Below are 11036 nucleotides of genomic sequence, written 5' to 3' on the forward strand. Positions count from 1 at the left end.
TTCACGCATAAAATACACTTGTGGATCGGTAAAATTTGGTCCGATACAGGACCATTCACCAATCACGCGAATAACGCAAAACAGGCTTCCGATATTTTTGTTGCATCAGTAACAACGGAAGAGCAGGCCTGCTGTGACGTTTCACTTTGGAAAAGAAGAAAACTAAATCTGTCTCTTGGATTTCTCTTTTCGTGAGTTGTGTAAGTAACATGTGGCTGCCTTTCACTTGCACTGTGCCAAATTCCTGCTGAATACGGCGTCATCCGCGCACAAACTGAAGCTCTGCGACTATATGGCAAAGTCCTATGTCCTTGCACCTTTCGTGTCCGGCTGCAAACATGCACCACGCACTCGCGCTGCGGAACAAGACGTCAGCAGTTGTTTTGATTAGTTGCTTTGCCGTGAAATGGATAAAAAAACGAGTGGTGAGCACGCGCCACTGCGAGACATATGTCTTCAATATGCATGTCTGGCCGCGATAATTGAAGACATATGGGCTTTGGTGTGCGTAACAGACACCAATAGGCCATAGGCGGAGATACGCGACCGCCTATGGCCTAATGCGTGTTCTGTTAAAAAACAGCAAGCACGCAAAGCCCAATCAAAATGGACCTAAGAATGCACACGCACCAGCTGTGTGAAATTTCAAGGTCCATTTTTAAACCCCATACAAAAGAGCTCTTTGATTCGCTTTGCGAGCCCTAAAAAGAAACTTCAACCAAAAATTATAGATGTAAGCAAGTTGAGAGTAGATTTGGATGAAATGATTATTGGTAAAATAAGGCCAGACAGATTAGGTTCATATGGAGAGGAAGAATTTTTGTTTTTGTGCGAAAGTATAACTTGGAGAACAAAGAATCTTCATGAGAAGATAGTAGAAGCAGCTTTAGAATTTAGAATATATGTGGAAAAATCTAAAATATTACAAAAACCCTATAGATCAGAATTCACCAAGAAGGATTTAGAGAGTTTGAATGTGTCAGGAAGGAGATTGCAAATAAAGGAACAGATGCACATTTTAAAGAAATGGGGAGATGTAGGTCAATGGAAAAGTAATTGGATAAAAAAGAGAGATGAAGCAGCTACAAAGGAAGCATCCACATTACCGTTGAGAGAAGTAGAAGAGGTTGAAAGGATGTGTCCTATGAGAGAAGTTCCTGGTTGTGGATATATTCATGTTTCATGGAGTAGACAGGATATTTTGTCTTTTACAAATTACTTCCCTAGATTGAGAGAAAAAACAATTGAATGGTACAAGCAGGCAGAGATATTTGTAAAGGTTTCAAACGTTTTGTTGATAGATTTGGATGGTCTGTTTGACATAGTGGTACCAACAGATTTCTGGACAAAATGTATGATTACAGTTGATTGGCCAACTGAAGAGTATCCTTGAGACGCAAAGACAGGTGCGCCTTCAGAGGATGTGATGAAGAAATACAATCAAGTGATTACCTTTCTGAAACAGAAAATTCCTCCTAAGTAAACAGATTGGGTTAAAATAGACAGGACAACTCAAGAACCAAGAGAATCAGTGCATGCACACTATGAAAGGTTGCTTCAGGTGTTTGAGCAGTATAGTGGATTTGAGAACATTGGTGATAAAGATATGGGCCATTTTGTCTATAGGTTTGTGTATGGATTAAAAGAAAAAATGAGTGAGATGATTCAGCAGCATATGCTTTGCTGGCAGAATAACCCAACAAATTACATTCTAAAGTACTCAATGTACTGTAGTGATGACATTGATGCAAAGCATAAAAGGTTAAAAGAGAAACTGATGTGGGCACAAGTGAAGTTGGCAGAACACCAAGAGGAAGCGTCTGGTTCTCAAAATGATAACCAGATGAATAGGCAGAATCAGAATAGTCAGCTACCAAATGGAAATAAGGGAAAAGGACGAATGAGTAGAGATGAAGCGAAAAAGAAATATCCTTGTCATGGATGCGGAAAGCTTGGACATGAAAGAATGAGTGTAATGGGGTAAATCAAATTTTACGTCTGCAGATGCAGAATAAGGTGGTTATGAACCAACAACAACAGCAACAGGTAGTTACTCCTAAGTTGCAGGTGCCACAAGCCCCTTTGCCCAACAATGTGAACGCTCAGGTGCAGAGATACAGTATGAATACCAGATTTCGTGGAGTAATTGGTAAGAATACACAGACGGTTAAAAAATATTGGATGCAAAGTAATGAGAGAGATTCAGAAATGTCCCAACGACGGTGCCTGAGGAGGAGTGCGTGCTTGGCACATCTTTGGCGGTAGATCAGTCAGGTCTATTTATTGATGCAAAAGTTGTAGGAAATTACATCACTTTTCTAGTGGATACTGGTGCTACCCGTTCTACTGTGAGAATTTATCCAAGTTGTGGGAGTCTCAAGTAAGCAAATAAGGACCCCAGTCACGAAACCAATAGAAGTGAATATTGGGAATTTCAGAGATATGCATTGGTTTGTAGTATGCGACTGAAGTCCAGTAAACTTGTTAGGTAGGGACTTATTGTGTAAGATCAACTGCACCATCTTCTGTACGCCTGATGGTGTTGCTTTCCAAACACCAGATGAAGATGTTGCTTTCAAGATGATGTTAGCGAAACAAGGAACAGGAGTGGATGATATGTTTTCACTTTTTCCTGAAAGCCATTTGCCTGATGAATTGAGAACCATAGTAAGGTAAGATGTGTGGGATTTTACTGGAAAATAAATTGGTCTAATGGCAAAAGTAGTTCCAATTAAAATTGTGGTAAAAGAAGGTGTGCAATATCCAAACACACCACAATACAGAATGAGTCCTGAAGTAAAAGCAGAAGTTGCCCCAGTAATTGATCAAATGATTGAACAAGGTATTTTAAAAGAAATATTGAGCAGTCCTTGTAATTTGCCAATCATGGGACTTAAAAAGCCTAGTGGAAAATATAGAATAGTACAAGATTTGAGGAAAATTAATGAAATAGTAGTACCCTGTTGTCCAATAGTACCAAACCCTGCAGTGATTTTTTATCAGATACCGTGGGATGCTCATTAGTACACTGTGTTTGATTTGTGCCAAGGATTCTTTTCAATTCCATTGCACCCGGAGAGCCAATATATTTTTGCTTTCCGGTTCATAGACTGTGTTTTGGCATTGTGCGCGTTCCACAAAGGAATACAGAGAGTCCATCGATTTTCAATCAGATTCTGCAAAAATTTTTGGAGACTTTAGTTATGCCAGGAAATTCGGTCTTGGTTCAGTACATTGATGACCTATTGGTGGCATCAAAGTTACGAGAAGCTTGGGTCATGGACACAATAGCTTTACTGAACAATTTAGCAGAAGGAAGACGCAAGGTGTCGCCAGAAAAATGTACATTTTGCAAACAGGAAGTTCAATATTTAGGACACAAGATAGAAAGAGGAGTCAGGAAAATTATGCCCGAAAGAATAAAAGTGATTCGACAAATGAGTTTACCCAAAACCAAGAAAGAAGGGCAAATGTTTTTTAGGAGTGGTTGGATACGGTCACCAATGGATCAATGGATTCTCACTGCTTGTAAAACCTTTAATAAGGATGACGTGAAAGACTGTAATCGATCCGATTGAGTGGAATGATGAAAGTGAAGAAGCATTCATAAAATTGAGAAGTTGCTTGTGTCATGCACCAGCATTAGGAATGCCAGAGTATATGAAAGAGTGTGCTTTGTTCTGCTGTGAATGGGAAGGTTGTGCACGTTCAGTGTTAACACAGAGACATGGATTGTCCTGACGTCCAGTAGCATACTTTTCTGCTACTCTGGATCCAGTGGCTGCAGCATTACCTGGCTGCTTAAAAGCAGTAACTGCTACTTGTGTGAGTCTGGAATAGAGTGAATAGATTGTGATGGGGCATGCTATAAAGGTGTATGTGCCACATTCTGTTGAGATCCTTTTAACGAGGACTCGTACTCAACATTTGACCCCTAGTCGGCTGACTAAGTATGAAAGAGTAATATTGGGTGCTGAGAATGTAAGTGTGACGAGATGCACCATGATGATTCCAGCAACCTTGTTACCTGATTCGTATTGTGAAGAAGTGAAAGAGGAAGTTGATCATGATAGTTTGGATGTGACAGAAATGTGTACAAAGCCCAGACCTGACCTCCTTGACGTTCCTCTGGAAGACGCCAATACAATAGGAGTCACAGGGAGAGAGAAAAGGTGAGGCCGCCCCCACTCACAATATTATAAACAACTAGGGCCTCACCTAAATTACACCCAATCCTAACAGGAATGACAATACAAGGGTTTTCAATATCCTTCTCAATTCCCTTGAGTGTGATTACTTGCACTACTCTAACAGTCACGGTGTATCAATCACTACTTTAAAAAACATCCAGGCTAGGTTCCACCTCCCACTACTAGATATATAAAGAAAAGCGTGAAGGAAGAGAGAGAGTACCTCACGGTAGTAACACCAAGGGAGGTGCTGACTGGTACGCGCCAGCTCATCCACTTATCATCATAGGCCACTCTCTCTCTGTGTGAAGAAAAAGGAAGAAAAAAGTGTATGTTCTCCTTTTAGAAGAACCGTAACATAAATGTGGTAAAGAGTGATAGTCAAACTTAAGTATAAGTAAAAATACAGTGCCTACTATTTGGTATAAGTGCCCGTTAAACCCCTGTGAGAATGAGAGAACATAATTTTCACCTTTAAAAACCAGTGAAGCTTGTAGGCCAGACAATTTTATTAGATGCTGCAAGCTTCCCCAATTAAAAAATGGTTTCCATCAAACCATAGTCAACTTAGGGGTCGATTCCGTTCCGGTAAAATCACCGTCCGTACGACTCGCATCCGGAGCCGTTGCCGTACGACTCGTACGTACGCCGTACGACCGGATGATTCCGATCACGATCGGGCGACCCGGACGCGATTCCTACGGTCCACGTCGAATCATACGGAAAAGCGCACGATCACCTACACATCGTACGGCGCGTACCCCCCATGATCGCAGGGGTACGTGCCGTACCCCTGCAATCATGGGGGTACGTGTTGTACACCCAGCGTACATGGGGGGTACGTGGCGTACACCCAGCGTCCATGTACGCTGGATGTACGGCACGTACCCCCATGATCGCAGGGGTACGGCACGTACCCCTGCGATCATGGGGGGTATGCGCCGTACCCGGGGGGGCCGTTCCGTACCTGTTTCGGGGCGAACTCTGACTGTACGACAGTTTCCAGCTCCCGTAGAAAAAGGGTCGTACGGAGCGTACACAACATGGATCGTACTTGCCGGGTCGTAGAAAGCAGCCGCGAAACGTATGAACGTCGCGTACAGCGGCTTCCGAGGGCGATTCGTACGGGAATTTCATTCGTACGGTCCCTGGTACGATTCGGACGGATAGCTGCATCGGGTGTGGATCGTACTACGTCGTTCTTATGGGGACGGTTACGGGTACGATTCGTACGGAAAAAAATGCTCCGTATGACGATTCGGAGCGCTTTTTACCGGATCGGAATCGACCCCTTAGTGTTGCCAACATGTTCCGTTGCTACATCATCTCGCAACTTCTTCAGGGCTAATAGGCATTCCAATTCTCAGTCTTCACTCAAAATTCACCTGAAACCTGTGATGGTACCAAAAAACAATATGGGGCCGGTTGTAAAATATCCATCTGCCTTTCACGAAGTCACGATAAATTCCAAGGCTGTTTAAACACACAGTTTACTGCAAATGGTGTACATAATCTTTACCTGACGGTTGCGGAGACACAGCGTACCTGCAACTGTCTTCAAACTGGACACTGTGTCTTTTGATCACGTGTCCTCGGGGTGACTGCCCACTGTCTAGCCCCCTGCAGAAATATTTAAAAACGCCATCATCAAGCTGGAAAACAGTTTCTACATCCCTAAATTTCACATTTTACAAGCGACTGCTTGGCAGAGCGACATTATCTTCACTATTCACTCGTGTGTCTCAACAACGCTAATAACACTCTTACATCCCATCAAATGTATATTAATGTATGCTGTGTACAAACTCCAGTTTCCAATATGGGCAGTCATCAAACCAGGGGTGATTTAAACTGTCACACGTATTGGTGGCATCTAAAAGGATTGGTGTTTTTGTAATGCTGGGTGCCATTCAGTGATCGCAGAGGCATTCTGATTTCACCAGCCTACTAGCGGCCACACATCCTTCAGGGTCCACATGCCCATCAAAAACACAGCGCGAGGAGTGGGATAAACAAGGGGAATAAACCCCTAGGTACAGATCCAGCCCTGAAAATCAACCCCTGTGTGCCCACATCCCTGTCGCATTGGTGTGTTCCCTGGAAGGCTGGCTATAACCCCATAAAGGTGCCACAGGGGTCTTATCCCAGACTCAGCTAAACTTTAATGGCATGTGGGTTCAAAAGTGTTGTCAATTAGTAACCTCTTCATATACACATCTCAATAATGCTGATACATTTCCACCATCACTTACTGATGTTACATTCCTGTCCGAAGGGGGGCAGGCCCTCAAAAAAAGTCAGTGCATGAATGTTAAAGCTCTCATAACTGAACAGACCCCTCCTCAGCGTCTACTAATCCTATTCCATTCAATGTAATCATTCAGTCCCTCCCGGTCTTCTCGTTAAAAAAAAATCCATTTAGTCTCTTTCCTCGCTAATATGGCTTCAACATTATGGGCCCCATCAGGATGTCGGCGGATCGCCACCACCATGAGGGCGGTGGCGATCCGCCCAACATCCTTCCCCGCCCACCACCCATTCCCCCCGCCATTTTACTATGGGGGGGGACCGCGGCGGACGGAAAGACCGTCCGCCGCTTTTCTGCCCAGGCAAGGAGTTGACCGGGCTGACAAGGGTTTCATATGGTGGTGGTGTCTAACAGACAGATGTCCATATTAGGGTGAAGGCGGGGACATGCTTTTCCGTGGCAGAAACGCCGCCACAGAAAGGCATGCGGTGCCTGTCACGTTGTGCATTGAAGTGCACAATGTGCATTTTTAGCACTGCGGCTGGTGGTGCTGGATGCGCCCGCCAGTGTGGTGGACGCATCCTAATGGCCCCCACGGGACCGCCGCCCTTATAGCAGGCGGTCCCGTTTTATGGCGGGATGGCGGGCGGACAAAGTCCACTCGCCATCCTAATGGGTCCCTATGTGTTTCACCCAACACCTTTTCAAGGACGGTCCATCACAGGTCCCTAGGATCGTGTCCTTTCTCATTAAAGTGTTTCACCAACCGCGTTGTTAGTTTTTTAGCCTTGATCATACTCAAATGCTCCTGTACGCGCACTGTCACCTTTCGTGAGGTTAGACCAATGTAGTGTAACCTGCAACTGCAGGTCAGTCTGTAAATAACATTGGACGTGTTGCAATTACTGAACCTGTTCAAGAACCAAGTTCTACCATTATGCAGAGTTACATTCTTGGCCACTTGTGTAAGATTGCAAACCGAGCATCCCCCACACGGGTAGTGACCTGTTGGAAGAGAGGTTGACTGTGTTGTCATGGGAATACTGTTATGGACCAACTTGTCCTTAAGATTCAGCGCTATTTTGAACGCAAAGCGTGGCGGTGGCATCTTACTTGTAGCGATATCAAGAATGGACCAGTGTTTTCTCACAATCTGTCTCATTTTTGTTGAGAGAGGATCGAAAGTGGTGACCACAGGAAGGCAATCTTTTCTCTCCTTGATATTCCTTTCCAACAAGGCTTCACGTGGAGTGTTCAAAGCCCGCTAACGGGCTTGCTTGATGACTCTGATGGGATATTCCCTTTCCTTCAATTTGGTCGCCAAATCTTCAGACTGTTCCATAAATTTACCAGTCGTTGAGCAGTTACGGCAATAGCGCAAAAACGGCCCACCGGGAGATTGTCCCTAAGGGCTCTGGGATGAAACGAGCGATAATGGAGGAGGGAATTTCTGTCCGTAGTTTTATGATGGACATTGGTGGCCAGCCTTTGATTCACAGCAGTGATGTCCACATCTAAATACACAGCAGATGTATTGCTGATAGTCCCCTGATCCGTAGACACTCATCAGCCTGGTTCAACCAAGTCAAAAATGTCTTGAGAGGACCATCATTAAAGGTGAGAATTATGTTCACTGATTCTCACAGGGGTTCAATGGGCACTTATAATAAATAGTAGGCACTGTTGGTTCACTTATACTTAAGTTTGACTATCACTCTTCACCACATTTATGTTACGGTTCTTCTAAAAGGAGAACATACACTTTTTTCTTCCTTTTTCTCCACACAGAGAGAGAGTGGCCTATGATGATAAGTGGGTAAGGTGGCGAGCACCAGTCAGCACCCCCCTTGGTGTTACTACAGTGAGGTACTCTCCCTCTTCCTTCACACTTTTCTTTATAGGTCTATACATCTATTAGGCATGTGGGAATTGTTTGTGGGGGCCCATTGCGGGCCCCCAGGGACTCTTGGGGGTGGGGAGTGCACATGGGGGGTACCTATGGTACCCCCAGCAGTTCCATGCACAACATGGCAGAAACCACGCGGTGCCTGCCATGTTGTGCATGGAAGTGCACAACATGCCTTCCTGGCATTGTGGTGGGTGGTGCTGAGTACACCACCCGCCACAATGTGAGGAATGCAGGATGCGCCCGCCACTGTGGCGGGCGCATTCTTATAGCCCCTATGGGACCCCCGCCCTTATGGCAGGCAGTCCCATTTCACGATAATGACCCCCAGAGCCTCAAACACCAAATCTAGTCAAAAGTAAAAAAAAAAAACCTACACCTAAAACACACAAAAACACACTACCTAACACTAAAGACACTACACACACCACCTAACTACATCCAAATTAAATTAAAACTTAGCTTAAACAAAAATAAATAAGTCTTACCTGGCTCAAAGCGACACAGCTCCCAACTGCGATCTGATCCCCAGAGAAATAACCCAAAACGACAGTAAGCGGTTACAAAAGTAGTCCCCATAAACAAAAATGGCTGAATAAATATAATTCTGAAACTTAAATATTATAAAAATATGCACTAAACTTACAAACATTAAACAAATATATTTTCTGAAAATATAAAAAAAGTTTATGAATAAATAAAAAATATTGCAACATTGTTAATTAGTAATAATACAAATTATACCACATATAATAATTATTAATATTAAAAATAAAATGTATTTCTTACTATACATTTGAAATATATGCATAAAAGATATCAAAATGTTAAATAAATACATACCTTTAGACAAAAAACATAGAAACTTAAATAATGTCATTATTAATATTATTAATAAAAAACATATTAATAATATTAATAAAAAATATGTTGTGTATATTCACAAAATGTACTAATAAACTAATATTATACACTGTTAAATGCAAGTAGATTAAAATGCAATATTCTTTTTCAACAATAATCAAAATGTAAACAATGTAATTATTAATATTAATAATACACATATTAATAATATTAATAACACACTTTTCTTGTATATTTGTAAAAATGTTCTGCAAAAATAAGAATATGTTTTACGAAGTATAAGGATATTAAAATGCAATATTCCGTTAACCAATATTTTTATTTTACAAAACAAAATGTGAAAAATTGAGACATTTATTGATAATTAATGTACCAATATTATTTTGTATTGAACATATTTTTCTCACAAACATAAAAAAAATAATTTTATGTTACCAATTATTTACACATGTATTACTAAACATAACAATGTATAAATGATATATGTGTAAAAATATATATTGTAAACATTGTAATATGTTGCAAAAAGTTTACGCCAAAAAAAAATGTAAAAATGTTCAACATATGTCTTCACAATATATGATCTACCTAATAAAAAAGAACCTTCTCATCTAACTATATCCTAATAAAAATGAAACCTTTGTTTATCCAGTCTCAATGCCAGATTATTTAACAATATTTCTATTTTTATCAAATGTTCATTATAAACACATGCATTTACAAAAATAACTATTATACATCAATAACAATTCCCCTCCCCAAAACACAAAAAAATATTAATTATTGTAAAAAATAACATTTTTAAATAATTTACTATTCCCACTCCACTCAGAATTAAATCAGGGAAGGTGCTGAATAGTAAATAAATATAATTTACTATTCCAACTCCAGTCATAATGAAATCAGGGAAGGTGCTGGATAGTAAATAAATATAATGTACTATTCCCACTCCAGTAAATATTAAATCAGGGAAGGTGCTGGATAGTAAATAAATATAATGTACTATTCTCACTCCAGTCAGTATGAAATCAGGGAAGGTGCTCGATAGTAAATAAATATAATTTACTATTCCCACTCCAGTCAGAATTATTCAGGGAAGGTGCTGGATAATAAATAAATATAATTTACTATTCCCACTCCAGTCAGTATTAATTCAGGGAAGGTGCTGGATAGTAAATAAATATAATTTACTATTCCCACTCTTGTTAGTATTAAATAAGGGAAGATGCTGGATAGTAAATACATATCATTTACGATTCCCACTCCAGTCAGTATTAATTCAGGGAAGGTGTTGGATAGTAAATAAGTATAATTTACTATTGTCACTCCAGTCAGTATTAATTCAGGAAAAGTGCTGGATAGTAAATAAATATAATTTACTATTCCCACTTCATTGAGTATAAAATCAAGGAAGGTTCTGGATAGTAAATAAATATAATTTACTATTCCCACTCCAGCTAAAATTATATACTTTTAATTTACAAAGTTGAGAATATAAAATCAATTGTAACATTATATAATATATTAAACTATTTTAATTACCCACAATGTAGATTTCAACAAATCATTTTATATTATAATTATACAGTGAATGGTATAATATTTTAACAATTTTTACATTCCCAAATGTTTTAATCAACTAATTATATGTTCAAAAAACACATCATTAAAAATAACACATTTAGTTAAATAATCCAATTACATGTAAAAATAATTAATATATGTATTTTGAATTTGTAGAACATTTACATAACAATTTCCAATTATTTCTAAACTAATCATTTACTCTCAAACATGTTTTAAAAAAATATTTAATATGTAGAATCTG

Source organism: Lissotriton helveticus, chromosome 1_2 (genome assembly GCF_964261635.1).
Source record: "Lissotriton helveticus chromosome 1_2, aLisHel1.1, whole genome shotgun sequence".
In the NCBI taxonomy this organism is placed as follows: Eukaryota; Metazoa; Chordata; class Amphibia; order Caudata; family Salamandridae; genus Lissotriton; species Lissotriton helveticus.